General features: G+C 40.5%; 1 protein-coding gene across 14 annotated transcripts in view; it reads left to right on the forward strand.

Moving 5' to 3' along the window:
• PHF21A (PHD finger protein 21A) overlaps window positions 1-17210 on the forward strand; it is a 138755-nt gene that overhangs the window by 2810 nt on the left and 118735 nt on the right. For 11 of the 14 annotated variants that reach the window (XM_087746191.1, XM_087746189.1, XM_087746185.1 and 8 more), the window contains exons 2-3: window positions 9843-9970; window positions 10047-10266. The exons of 2 other annotated variants lie outside the window; for them this stretch is intronic. The gene's annotated coding sequence lies outside the window, so the exon portion shown is untranslated. The remainder of the gene's footprint in view (window positions 1-9842; window positions 9971-10046; window positions 10267-17210) is intronic. One more of the 14 variants, XM_087746182.1, reaches the window with a different exon arrangement.

Genomic DNA, 17210 nt, shown 5'->3' on the forward strand with positions numbered 1-17210 from the left:
ATTCTGTAGCTCAGTAAATGAAACTTTAAAACTGTATTTAAAAAAAATAAGTGCTTCTTGCATGTTTTTAAACCTCTCAACCTTACTGTGGCAGAGAAATTAGATTATTTTATCATAGTTACATCAGCTAGAAGTTTCAGCTGATACAGAGGGAATATGAAGCAACCTCTGTATCCATTGATGTCATGTTGCACAGTAGCATATATAGAGTACCACTTCAAGGTCTTAAGAGACCAGTTGTCCAGCAGAAGGTAGGTGCTTGCTCACAGAGTACTTACCACCAGCGGGATGTCAACTATGGCATACCCCCGGTTTTTAGCCATGCTGACCTGAGCAACAAGAAACTTGGAGGGGATCCCATTATGGGTTTCAGTGATTTTTTTTTTTTTTTTTTTTTTCAGTTAACTAACAAAGCTACCATGGTGTATTATTCAAAATGTCGCTTTAAGGAATATTTTGTTATTAATAATTATTTTACCATTAGTCATCCTAAGATTTTTACCTGAAAGCTTTTAATCTTTGCTCTTCTCTCTGTGCATCCTGAACTGGATTTGTTGTGAGGCGGAAGAAGGCAGTTGAAAGTGGTTTTCTTCCTTTAGGGAATGAAAATACAAAACTTTCCTTCACAGAACTGAAAGCAAAAGTAGGAAACTGAAACTTACGCTGCTCAGAGAAAAACGCTGTTGTGTTTTCCAGCTTCAACAGTAAGATCTCTGCTTTCAGTTTGGGTTTTGTAAAGATCTCTCTTCACCCTAGGCCATTCAGCTTCAGCTGTGTTTCAAGCATTGGGCCTAAATAGTTCTTACTCCAACTTCTCTTTTTTAGAGATTAGGTTTTGTGTGTGTCTGTTAAATGTCACTGTAGAAATTATAATTAAAAAAAAAAATCCTTTGACTGGATCTGTACAGAGGAGGCAATTTTCATGTGTTTTTGTGGTTGGTTTGGTTTTTTTTTTTTCCTTTTAGGAAAATAAAACATGTTTTAATGGCGCCTTGAAAAGTTGTGAAATTCTGTGTGCAGTTGGAAAGCTTTAATAGCGAGCCTGGCTATCACTTGGGTTGTTCATGCAGTTTGTTTATAGTGGTCATACTTGCATATGAACACATCGTAGCTGTTCAGTTCCTTTATGCTTGTTCTCAGAGTCCTGAAGAACTTTATTCAGTCAAATGAATTGATACTACCGGAATTTGTTTACAACAGAGATTTCTCTCTCATTTCAGTACCGGTTTGTAAGAACCTTGATAGACTGTCTTATTTCGTGTGTTATGGGCATTTCGCGTGGGTACCAGAAACTCAAGATGAACGTCATGTGAGAAACACATGTTGGTGACTTAACCTTTTTACTATTGTTTTGGGTTTGTTGTTTGTTGGTTTTGCTTGTTTAAAATCTTCCAGAAAGAACTTCGTAGTGTGATAGGGCTTTGCTTTTCGGAGGGCCATCGCCCAGTGATGTGAGCTGTAACGCAGAGTAGCCTTCAGGAGAGGCTGCTTGTGTAGAAGGGGCAGCACTAAAAACCTATTATTAAGCTTCTAATAGTATTTCTGTACTGTCCCCTTCACCCTTTATGCTCACAACTGTGCAGTCACATGCGTAGCTCTGTACTAGAAGTGTAAGACTCCACAGAAGGCCTGGCTCCTGTACGTTCGTGAATTGCCCTTGTTCAATTATTCTGTGCCAGAAAGCAGCTCACTCACATCCTGTTTCTGATGTATTTTAACTGCACAAAGGTTATTTAGGAACAAACCATATACTGGAAAGGTGGGGCAGTGCGCAGAAGGGTTTTGAGATGTCTGCCGAATGCAAGGGGTAAGATATTTACTTCTGTGCCCTGTAAATAGAGGGTGAACTGAAGGATAGTTTTTATAGGTATCTTACATTAATATTTCATGTTCAGTACAGCACAAAGCCAGTGTCTGGCTTGTGCTGGTGGTAGAGGTATGCATTATGCAGGCAAAAAAGAAGTTTATTTACATTTGAGGGGGGAGGAACTTCATATTTTCTTATTTTCCTTTTTTTTTTTTTTTCTTATTGCAAATACAGTCTCATTAAAAAAAAAAAAAAAGCCCTGTGTTTCTTTCATAAGTTTTAAATAATTTATGGCTCCTGCACCTTACCAAGTTCCTCACTGAATTAAAATTGGTAAACTATGATTTTAAGTTTGTCTGACTCTGGTTTTGTTATGTCAAAACCTCACAAAAGCAGTGGCGAGTGTAGATACAGAATGGCTATAAAATGTACAAAAATCAAAAGAGTTTTTTAAAATGTACGTAGTGCTGAGGAAAGGTGCACTCGTGTGACAGTCAGACTTTGCAATTAGAATCACCTGTCCTTAAAATAATTGTTAAAGCTGTAGAAAGTTCTGAAAGGTCCCCTCTGTCTGTCTGAGAGGATTGCCATGCCTACTGCCCTAACAAAGCCCCAACTTTACCACAGAATCTTTTGTCTTAATACTTTGATCATCCCAGGCTTTTGAGGAAGGAATGCACTACTTTGTATAGGCTTCTCTGCAGCATTTATTTTCTGTTTACATCGTTTTAATATCTCTGTTGGAATTATCAAGTACCCTGTGCCTTAAAAGCTCTTTGCCTAGACGATTTGACCTATTATTCGTTCTTTCTTACCTGAGATTTCTTGTTCACTGTAATTGCAAACACTCACTCTTTGATGAGAGATTGTATACTCAAAGCATCCTTTAAAAAACCCACACCAGAAAACACCACCCCTACCCCCCTCCCAATACTACTCTCCGCCCCCCAGCCCCTAGCCTAATGTTTGTTGTTACGGGTGGGAATGCATTTATAGACAGTATGTAAGGAGAGAGCTCTGTTGTAGGCCATGTTCACACAGCTTCTATGCTTTTTTTAATGTCGGATTTCTGAAAACACGTGTTTTCCAGGCTCTGCCCTTCCACCTGACAGTACTGCGCTTGTAGGACAAAAGTGAACTTGGGTTCACTTACTACAGAAATTGCGTTGCGTGCCTCTTAAGTGAGGGGCTCTACCATTCCGTGTGTAATTAGAAATATGTTTTGAAAACGTAGCCGGTGTGTTTCTTGAATGGGAGCAGGGATACATGAATGGTTAAAACAAACGAGGGCAGACTTGAGCCTGTGACTCTAAGATGGCCTGTACTTGGACTCGGTCTCCGGGCCTGCGAGAGGAGAACTCAGGCAGAGCAGCCGAGCTTACGGTCGGTTCGGTTTCGTTGTTTCTGCCTGCGAAATACAAGCTGTTGGTACGAAAGGGAGAAGGAACATTGATTCCTTTCCTTGTTCCCCTCCAACCCTGCAGATCCAAGCGTCGTTAACTATGTGGATCCCGAAGGCAGTGTCGTTGCAGACAGTTAATTGAAGAGATCAAGTGGTGTCCTACTGAAGCTTTAAATTGTTTTAACAAAACTTCTGAGTAATCGCAATAATTATTTTCTGATAAGCTGGCTGATAGTAACTATGGCAACAGCTGTCTTTGGCCTATGGACAGTATTGCTGTATTGACAAAACCTTTAGATGCTCCTGAGGCCTCTTGCCTCTATAGGGAAGTACATCAGGATGTCTTTCGGGTGACTGAAGCGTCACCGTTTGCCTTTCTGTTGCAGCGGGACGCTGTCTTTCTCTTGGGTCAGAGTCTTGGTCCTTTTTCTTCTGCGCGTTCTTGCGGGTGCTGCCTGCTCGCCTGGAAATGCTGCAAAGCCTGTCTTGTTCTACAAAGACTAGCTGAATATATCAGTACTTAGATGGAATTATATATGCGTATTATTGTTTTTTAATAATAATCCAGAGCTCGGGGAAAAGGGAGGGAAAAGAAAGGAGGACTTATTCATTTTGATCCCTGGTTGTTTCCTTCCTCGATTAAAACCTTCTTAGAACAGACTGGTAGGGGGAGCTGCCCTTCCCTTTACCGAACTGAAGTACAGCGTATTCTTCTCTGAGGCCTACGCTGAGATACAGCTATTTAATTTTCAGCTAAGCTCTGCTTCTTTTTGGAAGAGAGGCAAGCTCCTGCTTCAGTACGTTGTAGAAATGGAGGAAGAGAGTAATTTGTTTCCAGATTACTAAATTCTGGACAGGGAGAATATGCCCCTCGCCAAACCTACTTTTCCTATTGATATTCAGAAGAGCACTCTTTAATAAATGTAGCAGTCTTGGGGGGGGGGGGGGGGAAATGACTGTACTTTTAGTATGAAGATGTTAAAAAGCCATGGCCCATTCTGCATGTTTGAAAGTAGCTGAACTGCTGATTATTCTTTGAGAATTATTGGTTAGCTGATGTGGATTTTTACTGAAACCTTTGTCCGCTTTGACACACGAGAAGTGGGTATCGATCCAGCTTACCTGATGGTTCCCAGCAGCGGCCTCCCTGCACGGTAGGTGCACGTTGTTTGCTGGCCCGTGGAAGTGTGCAACATGGCCTACATCTGGTCTCGTCTTCAGTAAGCATGTGGCTCGTGGAAACTACAGGCCCCAGTATGCAGTGCTGTGTTTTTATCCGAATAGCGTGCCTGGATTGCCGTGTACTAATGCATCCTGGGACCTGTAGTTTTCCTGAGCAGAAGTCGGAGATTGGGGGTGACAAGTGAAAGATGCTATCCTGTTCTAGAAACCGAGTCGTTGATACCTTACGCAGCTCTTAGTTGGTCAGCTTAAACCTGTGCCGCTATTACCGTGCAGCAGCATGTATTTTTATTTACAAGTCGAAGGCAGTTTGTAGTTGGGCGGTATGCTTAGGGAAAAGCAGGCGATGAAAAAAGTTTTCCAACTGCCTATGTGTCTTTGTACAAAGAATATATTAATAATTGCACTAATACCTTGCTTCGTCTGCGATTACAAGTATCCTGTTTGATATTCTGGAAGTTTTTAATCTTTCAAGGCAACGTTATGGATGGAAACATTGGGGGGAAGGAGGCTTCCATTACTGGCAATGTGGCTGCCACGTTCTCCTGTCACCTGCCGCCCAGCCAACTGTCACAGGGGGTTTCTGTCAAAGCGAAAGGGGGTTTGGACAGCTTTTTACCTGCCGAGATCCCGCCTCTCTGCTCCGTTGCTTGAGGTCGAGCCGTGACGTAGCCGCCTTAAGGCGCAGAGTCGAGCCGTGACGTAGCCGCCTTAAGGCGCAGAGCCAGGGGAGCCGCCTGCTGTGGGCGTTGGTGACGTCACCACCGGTTGCCAGGGAGACGCGGGGTCTCAAACTCAGGTACTGGCAGGTGCGGCCAGAGGCAGGGCGCCTCTGGCGGCTGTTGTCCAGTGTGTTTGAGCCTTGACCGCCGTGCTTGAACTCGCTTCGAAGGAGGTGAAGTGTTTCTGGAGTAGAGGTAGACCAATAGTAGCTTTCAGACTGCTTATTTTTTTTTAAATCCGTAAGAATTGTGTGTTTTCACACAAGACGCTAGCTAATAACGTTCGGTGGGATTTGCTAAAGTTAATGTGGACCTTAATTTGATTTCAGTTCTTAGGCCAGTAGCAAGTTTAGTATTTGCTGTAGTCTCATGTGCTAGGTTTTGGATACTGCCGTTGTCTTAATTTTGAAGTGAGCAAGCACTTAACTTTAACTGATCCCAGTCAATTTCTTCTTCAGTTTGTGTGAGATAATAATGAAAAAAGGTTTATATTTAAGTGCCAAACAATATGAAATGAACCTTTTTTGACGGTTTTGGAGAAATTAATTAGAGCTCCGGTCTTGCAGAAAGTCATGTGTATTTTACGTTAAGTCCTGCAGAAGTCAGAGAGGATATCTGAATGCCTAAAATCGGAACCGATGTAAGTAGTAGTAGGATCAAGACCTCCAGACTTCTAATGTTGGAGAGTAACTTCCTTGTATTCACCACAATTAGCTTATATCTAGGTCTGTGTGGCAAAATTATTTTCATAATTGTCTGGAAATTCCAATATAAATGTAAATTCCAGTATATTCAATATAAATTTAGAGTTCATATTTGCTTCATAGTTGTGCAAAAAAACCCCCAACAAAAAGTTGCTCTCTCCTTCACCTGTACAGATTATAAATATGACAGATATTTAGGTGGTAATACCTTCTTTGAGGCAGGGAATGTATTTTGTTAGCACTGATGCGTTGTACACGCTGTACATTGCTGACACTTCTGTTTAAAACTGATAGAAAAAGGTAAATCTATACAGAGATTCATCTAAAACCTTACATATGCTGTAACTGTAATAGAGTTTGTAAACAGTTAGTAATATACTTTTCTTTAAGTGTTCCCAGCCCCTTCACAGCCCATGTGGAGCGAATTGCTGACAGGGCACATGGTTAGCTGAAATAGTTACTATTAGTATATTGACATGATTAGAAAGGCTGTCATTGTTGCCGTGCAAGGATGAAATTCCCTTTCATTGACTGATTGGGCCTACACAACAGGCAGGAGAAGAAACCGAGATAAATCTATATGTAGTGGAATGATGATGTATCTTGTCCTTCAAGGACGTTTTACCCTCTGTAGAGAGCCTGCGACAGCGCCCTTTGTAACGCTGCTGTATCAGGGTATTCTAGATAAGGAACGTGGGTAATAGGGATGTACAAAAGGGTTTGATGCATAGTTGTAAAGAAAAACCTCTTCTAGAAGTACTTCTTATCTCGTAAGAGCAAAAGTGTCCTGATCTGGGAGGAAATCCTGGCCCTGCTCAAGTTGATGGGAAGCTTCCCAGTTGAATCAAGAGTACCAGGCTTTAATTATTTTCTCCAAAAAGGGTATTTGTAAGTGGATTTTGCAGGGCTGAAGCAAAGTTTGAAGAATCTGGCATCTGTTTAAGATGCTGCTGGCTCTTGGGGGATCTCGCACCAGGTACTTTGTCTCCTAGTGTCTTTGCTGCTCCTTTAAAAAGTGGATAATATTGAGCTCCCGTAACGCTTTGTAAGAACTTGGAATCTATTTATTCAGGGCTTTTGCTTAATTTGCTAATACGACAAAATTTTACATGAAAGCCAGAAATTAGTCCTTGATGTATCCAAGGAATACTTTTTGTCTCCGTCTCTTCCTTCTTGCCAGTGTGGCAAAACTGTCCCAATTTGAGATGTTCAGTCTGAAATTTGAATAACCTGACTTGTGATGGATTAAAAACCAGAACAAACAAAGCAAGCCCGAACAAAAAAACAGCCCCTCCCCCCCAGCTAACAAACCTTTTTCATAACTTTGTAAAAGGACTACAGTGGCCTATATTACTAATAACGAAGCTTTTTGCTAATTTGCATCTAGCTGGAGCTCCGGATACCTTACTGTTTCACTGCTGCTTCGCTTGTAGTAATTGTCTCTGATAAGCATCTTTATCATGTAAATCTATTGCTGTGTGTAGTATGAATTTGCTGTATTAAGGATGCTCTTGTCAGTGACCCCAAACGGAAAGGATGTGGCTACCTGAGCTTCCCTTATTACCCTTTCAGAGAGTACATTCTGGTCAGGAATAAATTGGGAGGGTTCTAGCAAGGTTTGCACTGTTTCTGAACACCAAGTACCTGTCCTTGAGTCAACTGCAATCCTTCTCCCAAGGAGGAATCCCCCCATACCCCTTATTTTGCATTCTCAGAGAATCCTGCTGAAATCAGTGGATTTGTCGCCATGTAACTTGTTTCAGCATCAGAGACTTGGTTTCCATTTCCCACCTGCGTTTTGGCGTATTTCACCAGCTCTACTTTTCCTTTGATTTTCATGCTCTAGAGTAAACATGAAGATCTCCCCCCTTCACATGATTCTCATACCCATACGGCAATTTCTTCTTGGCTTAAAACTCGCAGTGTCTTTTCCCACCTTACTTCTTGCAGGAATTATATTTGGATGCCTGACTGTTGATGCAGAACTCTAATAGATTGTGCAGCATTTAATTTAATCAGTTTTTCCTGTGATGATGAGCTGCAGTTTTTGCAGCCAGTCAAAATCTGATGTTGTTGGCCTGTTAAATGCATGCTCCAGGTTAGTGCCTCAGTGTAGTAACAGTATCTTCTCAGCTGCAGAGTTGATTAGTTCAGCATAGGTCTATGACTGTAAATACCAGTACCTCACCTTGTTGCTTTGCACTGACATTGTCATTGCTACAAAATTGCATGAGCGAAAATACTGATCTTAGGTTTGCTCCTTCCTGATGTAAGGTAAAGATGTATGATTCCTCAAAAGTTGCGACCTTCTTTCTGGTTTCCCTTTTCTAACTTAATCTACCCTTCTCTGCCCATGGTTGTTTTTGTCCAAAAATGCTGTTTTTTCCTTATGCCAAATATATTGTTAATATAATGGATGATTTCATCATCGTGTATATAAGCCGTTTTACTCTAAGGCTTTTGGAAACTTAAACTAAGGATGGGGACAAGTATCTGTTAAATCTGTGTTTGTTGTGTGTAGAAAGTACTATATGTGAGACATGCCTGTGTTTTTCTCTCGGCTATATCAAACTCCTGCAGCTTCTTCAGGAACTCCTGCATAATATGGGAAAGGTGGTAAATACTGTCTGCATAGTTTTGCCATTTTCCCACATATATGGGATACATTTTAAGCCTTCAGCTATGCAACCTCCATTGTGTTATGATTAGATTTTGTTTTCTCTACATTGCTTTCCATGCTGTGGTCTTTGGTAGTCCAGTAGGCAGTAAGACTCGTATGGGCTTCTTGGGGTTCAGAAGTTGTATTAGAAGGGACTTAAAATCATGCAATAAACTTTCATGTATGTTTCTGGTCCTCATACGGCTTTTTTCCCCTCTGCTGTGTAATAACCAGAGTCTTAATTGAGAGGAGCTGGGATTTTTCTCAAAGGGATTTTAAAAGGGAAAAAAAAAAAAGCCATCCTTGAAACAGCAAGGAGAGGAATATGTGAGGACAATGTAATGAAAGGATTGCACGAGAATTTCTGTGTGTGTGTGTGTGTGGAGAGAGATGTTTAAAAACATCTTTTTTGCACAGCTACAGACCATTAAAAATCTGGGCATTAATTTTTAGAGAACAGAATTTGTTTAGAGAGTAAGTTTGCAAAGAAGTTACTGTAATGATGGGCACTACACTAATACCACAGTAGTGCTGTGATTGTAAATATATCATTGTGAGTGTTGGTCTTGATACTACTGTGGCATATGCAGCACTAGTTTAGTGCCCGTCACTGTTTTGTCTCATCTTAGTGTCTGCTGTTATGGTAAGCCTTCTTGCCATGGGGTGGCTGTCTCCATCTCCGAGGGCAGTGTTGGAGTGGGGCTGTTGTGTACATGGAATCAGTAGGTCCCGGGAGGGCAGGTGAAGGATGTGGTGATGTTTCTGTGAGGGGACGTGAGAGGAGTGTCCCTCAGCAGCACGTTACTGCCTTCTCCTCTGGGTGAAGCCCATGGGGGATAGGTCCTGGCTTCTTGGGAATAAAAATAATTTGAGGGAGAGGGAAAATTGCCTGCCACCAGCAGCCTCCTTCAAACTGCCGATCCTTTTGTTTAGAAAGTGTAATCGTACCATGCTCCGTGATACCCTTTCACTTTCTATCAGCATCGTGAAAGTTGAAAATGGTATTGCCTTTCAGTTGGTTATAGTAGCCACTAAAAATGGATAAATCTACAGTTTAGTCTTCCTATTTTAAGTAAACGATCAGTTAAAAATCCATGGCAATCAGTGCGAGTAAAAATGTTTTGGACGCTTTGTTTTTCTTGTAGCTGAAGTCTACTTTCATTGTACAGCAGTCTTGCACTCAGCTTTTCTTCCATTAAACACTAATTGTATACTTACGTGATTCCATGTTAGATTGGCACAGCGATTTCAGTTTTATGTTTATGTGATATAGCGTGTAAGTCTCTTTACTTATATTGAATAATCATGGTTTTGAGAAGAAAGGAACTTCTATTAAGTGTATGGTTACTTGAATTCTTCCTTTCAGACTAGTGACTACCATCAGTACTCCCACACTGAGTGTGACTACCCCAGCTACAAATACCATTCTCCAGATGCTACAGTTCCCATTTGTGTGCTTTTGAGGAGAAGGAAGAAAAAAAAGGCTTTTAAGGGGTAAGGAGGGAGAACATAATAAAAGGGGAAGGGAAGACAGAATTCGAGGTTGATACCTGTGTCTATATATTTACAGGGAGCAGCGAGAGTGCCAGCTGACTGGAGTGTAGGGGAAGGAAGATCAGAGCACATCAGTGAAATAATTTTGGAGTGCTTCCTGTTGACTTGTTAATACTGCATGGAATTTGGCCCAGGCAATCTGCTGTTGTGAATCAGCATAGTTTATTCACTTGAGTATAAGTGTGCCTGTTATTATTTGAGAATCTGCTCCACTTGAAAGATAACAGGTCAGTCTGGTAAGTAGTATTATTTCCATGTTTCAGATTAGAAACTGAGGCAGATAGAAATTGACTTATTCTGCATTGTGGTAAATTTATTGGAGACCTTAAGCTAGGAATGGAGGCCCTCACTTGCGTGTTTAATCCAGTAAACGGCCTGCTTCCTTCAAGTCCTCAATGTTGCTACGCTGTAAACAAAAACAAGCCTAAAAATGATTTATTGATTAACTATGGGTAGCGTACCAATAAGTAGTTCTTGCCCCAAAGGAGGTGAGATTCTTGTAAAACTGCTTGTACAAATTAAATAGGGTAGTTTGTTTTTGAAGTTTGGGGTATTTTTTTTTTATTAGGTTATCTTGGGTTGAAGTACAGGTTTGAATGTGAATGGGAGACCTGGTGCACAGGGGAGATAATGATGAATAAATGTGAATTTGAAATCCAGTGGCATCTGAGTTGCACAGGTGAGCGCTGGTGCCAAGAAACAGTCCTGAGTTAAGTTCTGCGGAACCTGAAAAAAATATAGAAGAAATTAAGGTGGTGGTGGTTGTTGTTGTTGCTGTTGAAATTTTTTTTGTCCACCTTTCTAGCTCCCTTGCATTATACTACAATTAATACAAGAAATTGCATATTACCATGTAGGCATGATTATGTTTTTACAGATACTGTTACATGGGCACATATCCTAAATGTATTAGGAGGGTCAGAGTTAAGGTTAGTGCTTACGTTTACCAAATCGAAACTTCTCCAGAACATACTTTGTCTACGGCCAGTGTGTGAATGAGGTTCCAATACCTTTACTGCATAATATCACTGTTTCTGTATCATACTTTCTGAGTCTGGTATAAAGGACTTAACATAGCTAGTTGCGTGAAATGGTTCAATGCACAGCAAAACTAACACTGAGTAACTAGTGTCATCAGCGCTAAAGTCTTAACCACTTGTTAAAACTATTCTGTGTACAGCTTATGTGAGCAGAATTCTCCAGTTCTCCCAAGTGAGTACTGTTCAGGGACAGATACCTTGTTAATTTGGACAAACCCCTTTTCTAAGTGGAACGTCAGCAGAGTCAGCAATACCCAAATTTCTGCATCTGTCCCAGTTGGCTGGGTCCGGTGTTGCTTCCACTAACTCTTTTAGTGCTGCTTAATAAGGACACTATATTCCAATGCAAACATGAAAGGTATGGCTCCCTCTTTGTTACATGCCTCACTGTCTACTGTAAATAGCTCACTTAAAGGTGTGAGTCTGGTGCTTAGAACTCCATGTGATTGATTCTGTGACTACCCATGGCATTGGGCTCTTGGGCTCAGGTGGGATATTGAATCATGATCTTTTAAACGCATGTCTCTTGCTCTGGAGTATCTCCAGTTACAACGCTTAGTGGCACTGCTTGTGGTGTCTGCTGGTGTCCTAGAGTATTTGTGGAGCTTGGGAACTTTGGCATATGCTCCTCTAATATTTCATTAGGGTTGTTCATGTTTTGAGGCTCTGGTTCTGCATAAGCCTGGGGTTGACTTTTGGCAGTAAGCTGGTTTAGTACAGTCTCTTTACTGAAGTGTTTTTATGCTGTGGCATCTCAACTCTGTAACTGTGGAGACAGCTTCAAGGCCAAATACAAGGCAACTTCAGTAACTACCGTGCCTCATACTCTATGATGTGACTTCTGTGAAGTAGAATTCTGGTTTTGGTGATCTCTTGATTTATAGATGGGTGTAATGAAACTTCTTGGAGTATCTTCTTGTGTTAACAATTTAGTGATTGGCATGCTTCTCCTGTTCACATGCAGTTAGTCCCACTTTCATCTCCACTGCCTAATGAAATTATGTTTCTAAAATAATTCTCAGGTATATTGCCTTGGCATTAAAGGCCTGAGATCCAAAGAGATAGTGTTGGCTGGCACTGCATTTTTCAGAGAGAAGATTTTGAATTATTGCTCTCCATGTTGCCAAAGGAAGCAGTTCTGCTTTGTATGCAAGTGTCATGGAAATGTGAAGTAAACCAAAATGAGAACTGTATTGCACTGGAAAGGTCAGCCTGCATCATCACTAAGACCAGTGGCTTGGAATTGCAGGCAAACGGGTATAAATCTGGAGACATCCGTACAGTTGTCCGGTTCTTCCTCCGTCTCCACGCAGCCTGATGTGTGAGGAGAAGATGCATCAAAATCATTGCCTGTATTTTGGAATATATCAGAATCAACTGAGTTTTCCTGTGTAATAATTGAAGTATCAACAGATACGGGAGAGAACAGAAACTCCCCTTGAACTTAGGAGGACAGCAAGAGGATAAGCGTTTGGGGTTTTTGTTGTTGTTTGGTTTTTTTTGCGAGCAGAAAATGTGAATGAGATTTGAGAAGTTTCTTGGTACTGCTTGGAGCTCTTTTATAGCTTGCTTGGTACTGGAATTTGCTCTCAATGAGAGATGGGGCACTTCAGAAGAAAACTTTCCAAGTTATGTATCTGGAAGACAAATTATGCATCTGTGATGAGCTTTACTGGTGGGATGGAGAAGAGAGAAGTGTTGCCCCATGGATGATTAGCAGAAGCACTGAAGCATGAATAAACTCGCTATGCATGCATGCTACCATTAAATCTTCTTGCAGTTCTCTCGGGGATAGCAACAAATTCAACCTGAAACATTCAGCCTATGACACCATGGAGTGAGAAAACATCTAGCAAATCTGAAGTTCCCAACTACAAATAAGAGTGCCGATTTCTTTGAGTTGTTAGTTTGTAGTGCTGTTTGTTGCCTGTGTAGTTTGCACAAATGATCTTTGGGATGACAATGGCATTATGTTGCTGTTTTATTTCAGCAGGACCAGTTTCAATGCTATTACTGGCCTAGATAACACCCCCGCCCCCCCCAAACAAAATGAAAGAACCCCAAACCTACCTGTGTGATTCTGTAAGCAGAAGGTTATTTAAATAACAAAATGATACTACCTCATGTGAAATGAAAACAAAACGTAGCGCAGCCTGAAATTCTTACTTTGTTGTCTTTTTGTGTGACTTAAGAGACTTCTCATATAAACTGGATCGTGGTCCGCTTTATCACCAGTGTAGCTGAGCAGTAATTTTATTGAGGCAATGTCTGCGTCTTCATGAAACTGATCACAATGCTTCTGCTCTTTCTTATACATTTTTATCCTTGATGCTTGCTTGTTCCTGATAAGGACGATAAGCTTATTGGGTACATCCATCTTCATCTTACTGCCTACAGGAATACTGAAAGGTGGTGTATACCGGACACCGCTTTTTTTTTCGAGACCCGTTGTAATTTGGGTTCTAGAAAATGAAACTTCTGTGTTTCTCACAGATTGAGACCCGCTTGTTTATCCTGCATGGCTTTCAGCTTGGCTATCTTCAAAAGCTCATCTGTCAGAAGAGAAGGAAGCTGACAGTGATGAGAAAGCAGACATTCACCAAATTGTTTAGGCAGTGCTTTCTAGCAGGATTAGCAGTACTTCCTAGCCGAATTCTGTTCGATGTTTGTCCTGGGCCTCAGCTTGAGGTTATGTATTTTCTGTGACAGTAGTACTTCTTCAGCTAGACTTCCTTATTAAAAAGAAGAGCATCCAGTACCGCTCCAGGGTCAGACAGGACCTGATGACTTTGGCAAGTTCAGTTTTCTTGGAGAGGAGACAGACATTCATCTACATGTTCCCTTTGAATCCATTGGTTCAGGAGATCTTTCCTCTGGTCAGCTGGGAGGAAGCCAAGTTGTTGCCAATCTTAAATGGGTCTTGGCAGTTTTTCCAGCAAACATCCATGGCTTATGTTGAGTGCTGCTTTCCAACTTTCTGGGTCTTTCTCTGTTAGGAGGGACTAACTGCCTGAATCTCCTTGGGTTGACATCCTGATTCGTGAGGGGCTTACAGGAGAATTTTTCAGCAGTCTGATGCGTTATGTAAAAAACAAAAAAACCTCACATCCTTGAATATTTGATCATGTCTTTATTTCAGTGTTACATTATATTACACAATAAGCATAAACCAGTTTGATTTCTGCTTCAGAAGTTACAATTTCTGCTTTTAACATTACATGCTTGAATTTTAGCCTGGTTTATTTACCAGAAGAACCAACCTCCGAAACAACCCAAGACATGTACCGGTATGGCTGCTCAATGTGATTAAATGTAAGAACTAACATACTGTGCTGGACCAAATGCCCATCTAATCCAGCATCTTGCCTTTATCAGTGGCCAGCAGCAGCAGCTGACTGAACGGCGTAGGAAATGGGTGAATTCTGTCAGCTGCTGAAATATTAACAGTAAATTTCTGACAGACACTTGTTTAGCTGCTGCCTGAGCTACATTTGGGCTATTGCTCTGTGAATCAAACTATTTATAGGTGAATTTGTTTGTTGCCTTTTTGAACTCATTCATATCCGTGCCTTCCATAGTATTCCGCAGCAGCAAGTTCCACGCAGTTTAACTGCATTTTTTTGTGTGCGTGGTGGGTTGATGCAAGAAAAATAGTTTCATTTGTTTTATACATGCTCACTAATTGTCATTCCTCCCTGTACCATTTCTAGCTCTTCCCTTTTTGAGGTGGAGCAGCCAGAATTGCATGCAGCGTGCATCACAGCAGAATGTTCCCTGTTTGTTTTCTGTTCTGTTTCTAATACCTTCTGAGATTTTCTCTGAATTCTTGCTGCTGGGAGTTGAACTGTTTGCTTGCAATAATCTCAAAATCTTTTTTGTAAGTAGTAATGCCTAGTTTAGACTCATCATTGTGTATTTATAGCTAGGGTTATTTTTTCCTCTGAGTATGTTACTTGGCACTTGTTGACACAGGACAATAAAATGACAAATGAAAATCAATCATTCAGTATTATCAGATCCCCTGTAACTCTTTGAAGTTTGCTTTAATTTTAACTCTCTGGAATAATGGAAGGCATCTTAATGTCTGCTACCTCACTTTTTGCCAGATCAGTTAAAAGTATGCTCACAGATTTAACCCTGATCCTTGTTATGGTAACTACCCTGCTTTTTGACTGTTTAGTGTTTTCTTTATTTTCAGTCTTTTAATATATTCTTAAGAAGGGGAAGGTCTTCTCATGGATTTTGCTCTAAGGTGGTGCAAGGTGTACAAATGGGTTCACCTTCCTTTTGTTTTTGATGCAACGTGGTGTATGAACCTTTCACTGCTCAAGATGTATATGTTCCTGTGTCCCTTTTCTTTTGCTTTGAAGTTGGATGTCCAAAAGCTTCATTTCATTAAGATTGCAATCTTCTATATGAATGCTTAGAAGAGAGTGTTCCTCAGAGACGTGACTTCTTTTATTTTTTTTTTTTCTTTTTTATGATAGTTTAAATGGCCAGTGCTTTGTAAGCTTAGTACCATGAATTATATCACCTCCGGTAGGTAGTGGCATTCCCTGCCTCTTTTTTCAGTTCTTTCCTCTTCGAGTTTGTGGAAGTCCCTGTCATTTAACCAGGTCTGTCATGTTTTTGTTATGACCAGCTGTAAGTTTTTATTTTTTTAATAAATATCAAGAATCCACTGCTTATCTCTTTTTATCATCTTAGTAGGATTTTCATAGTTTTTATTTGAAACTCTGGTTTGAAAGCCAAAACTTCTCGCTCAACCAGCATTGATCTCAATGAGGGAGATAATGATCAGTTTTAAGGCAGTTTGACTGTCAGGGAAAGGGCAGGTGTTAACTCTCATAGGTTTAATCCTTGTTTAACTAGAACATCTCAGTTTGATTTCTGGGGGAGTTTTTATTAACTAGTCAAATTTTTAGAAAAGTGGGAACAGACACTTTTCAGAGAAGAAATACTGCTAGAAAGTAATGCTTCTTCTGATTATTATGGTTCTACATGTGGATTTACCTTTCCCTTGCTGCTCTAAGTATTGATTGGGGATTAAATAATTAGACTGATAGAGTAGTACATGTGTTCTTTCTTGTCATATCTGAGTGGTAGGAAGAAGGGCTGTGATGCACTTCTGTCCAGAAGACTTCTAGCCTGGAGGACAAGAAGACTAACGCTTCATGTATGAACATGCAGATTTGACATCTGGACTGTAACAATTTACTGCTGTAGTGCATCCTTTACTTCAGCTTTGCTCAGTGTGTAGGGATTGTACAAATTTTCAGATATTTAGGTGGTTTAGATTATTGTTGGGGGAATCAACCCCCTTTCAACTTCCTTGCTATTTGTGCATTTGGTAATTTGAATTATAATTTTACATTATTATATTCAGAAGCTCTTGGCAGCTTGTGCTCTTGTGTGGGTGCATACTTGTGATGCTTCGCAAGTTGTGGAAAAAATATTTTTTTGGTAGGTTAGTATTAATCTGTTGTGGAATTTGAATAATCTCTAGTGTAATGTGTGACTGCAGCAGGAACTTAATAACTGCAAAAAGTTTAATTCATAAAAATTACTGTTACCTTGACTGCTTGTGTAAGACCTTTTATGCAGATTTTTAAAAAGTAAGACTGACACTTTTAGATGTTCATGAATGAGAAGTCTGAATAACATGTAACTTAAGCAGCTGAAGCTTGCTTTGGTTCTCTGTCTCTACCTGGACAAACCATTGTTTTGCGTATTAGTGAACTTTATTCAGACACTTCTAAAAACATATAAGGCCAAGAAATGAATACTTGCATTGTTATAAACCAGGTGTCATCATTGTGTGTTTGTATTTGGAAGATGAAACACTTTAAGTGACTTGGCAGAGGCTGTTCAAATGAACTAGTTCTGAAATTGGCAACACATGCTACTGCTCATCCCAGGGTCCTTTGGTCTGTTTGCTGAACAACCATCCTGTCCTTTTCAGAAAAAAAGTACTTCTTAGCATTCTGCCTTCTTCCAGGACTGGAGCCTGTAGTGTGTATGAAAGGATGATATACAAGCCACTTCCCCCACAGAACCTGTGCCAGATATTATGTGCTTGTTAATGCAACTTGAGAAAATAGAAAGGGCTGAAATAATTGAAATTCTTAATGTTTCTCCAA

This window comes from Nipponia nippon, unplaced genomic scaffold (assembly GCF_047370975.1).
Source record: "Nipponia nippon isolate SJK-2023a ecotype South Korea unplaced genomic scaffold, ASM4737097v1 scaffold_10, whole genome shotgun sequence".
Taxonomy (NCBI): Eukaryota; Metazoa; Chordata; class Aves; order Pelecaniformes; family Threskiornithidae; genus Nipponia; species Nipponia nippon.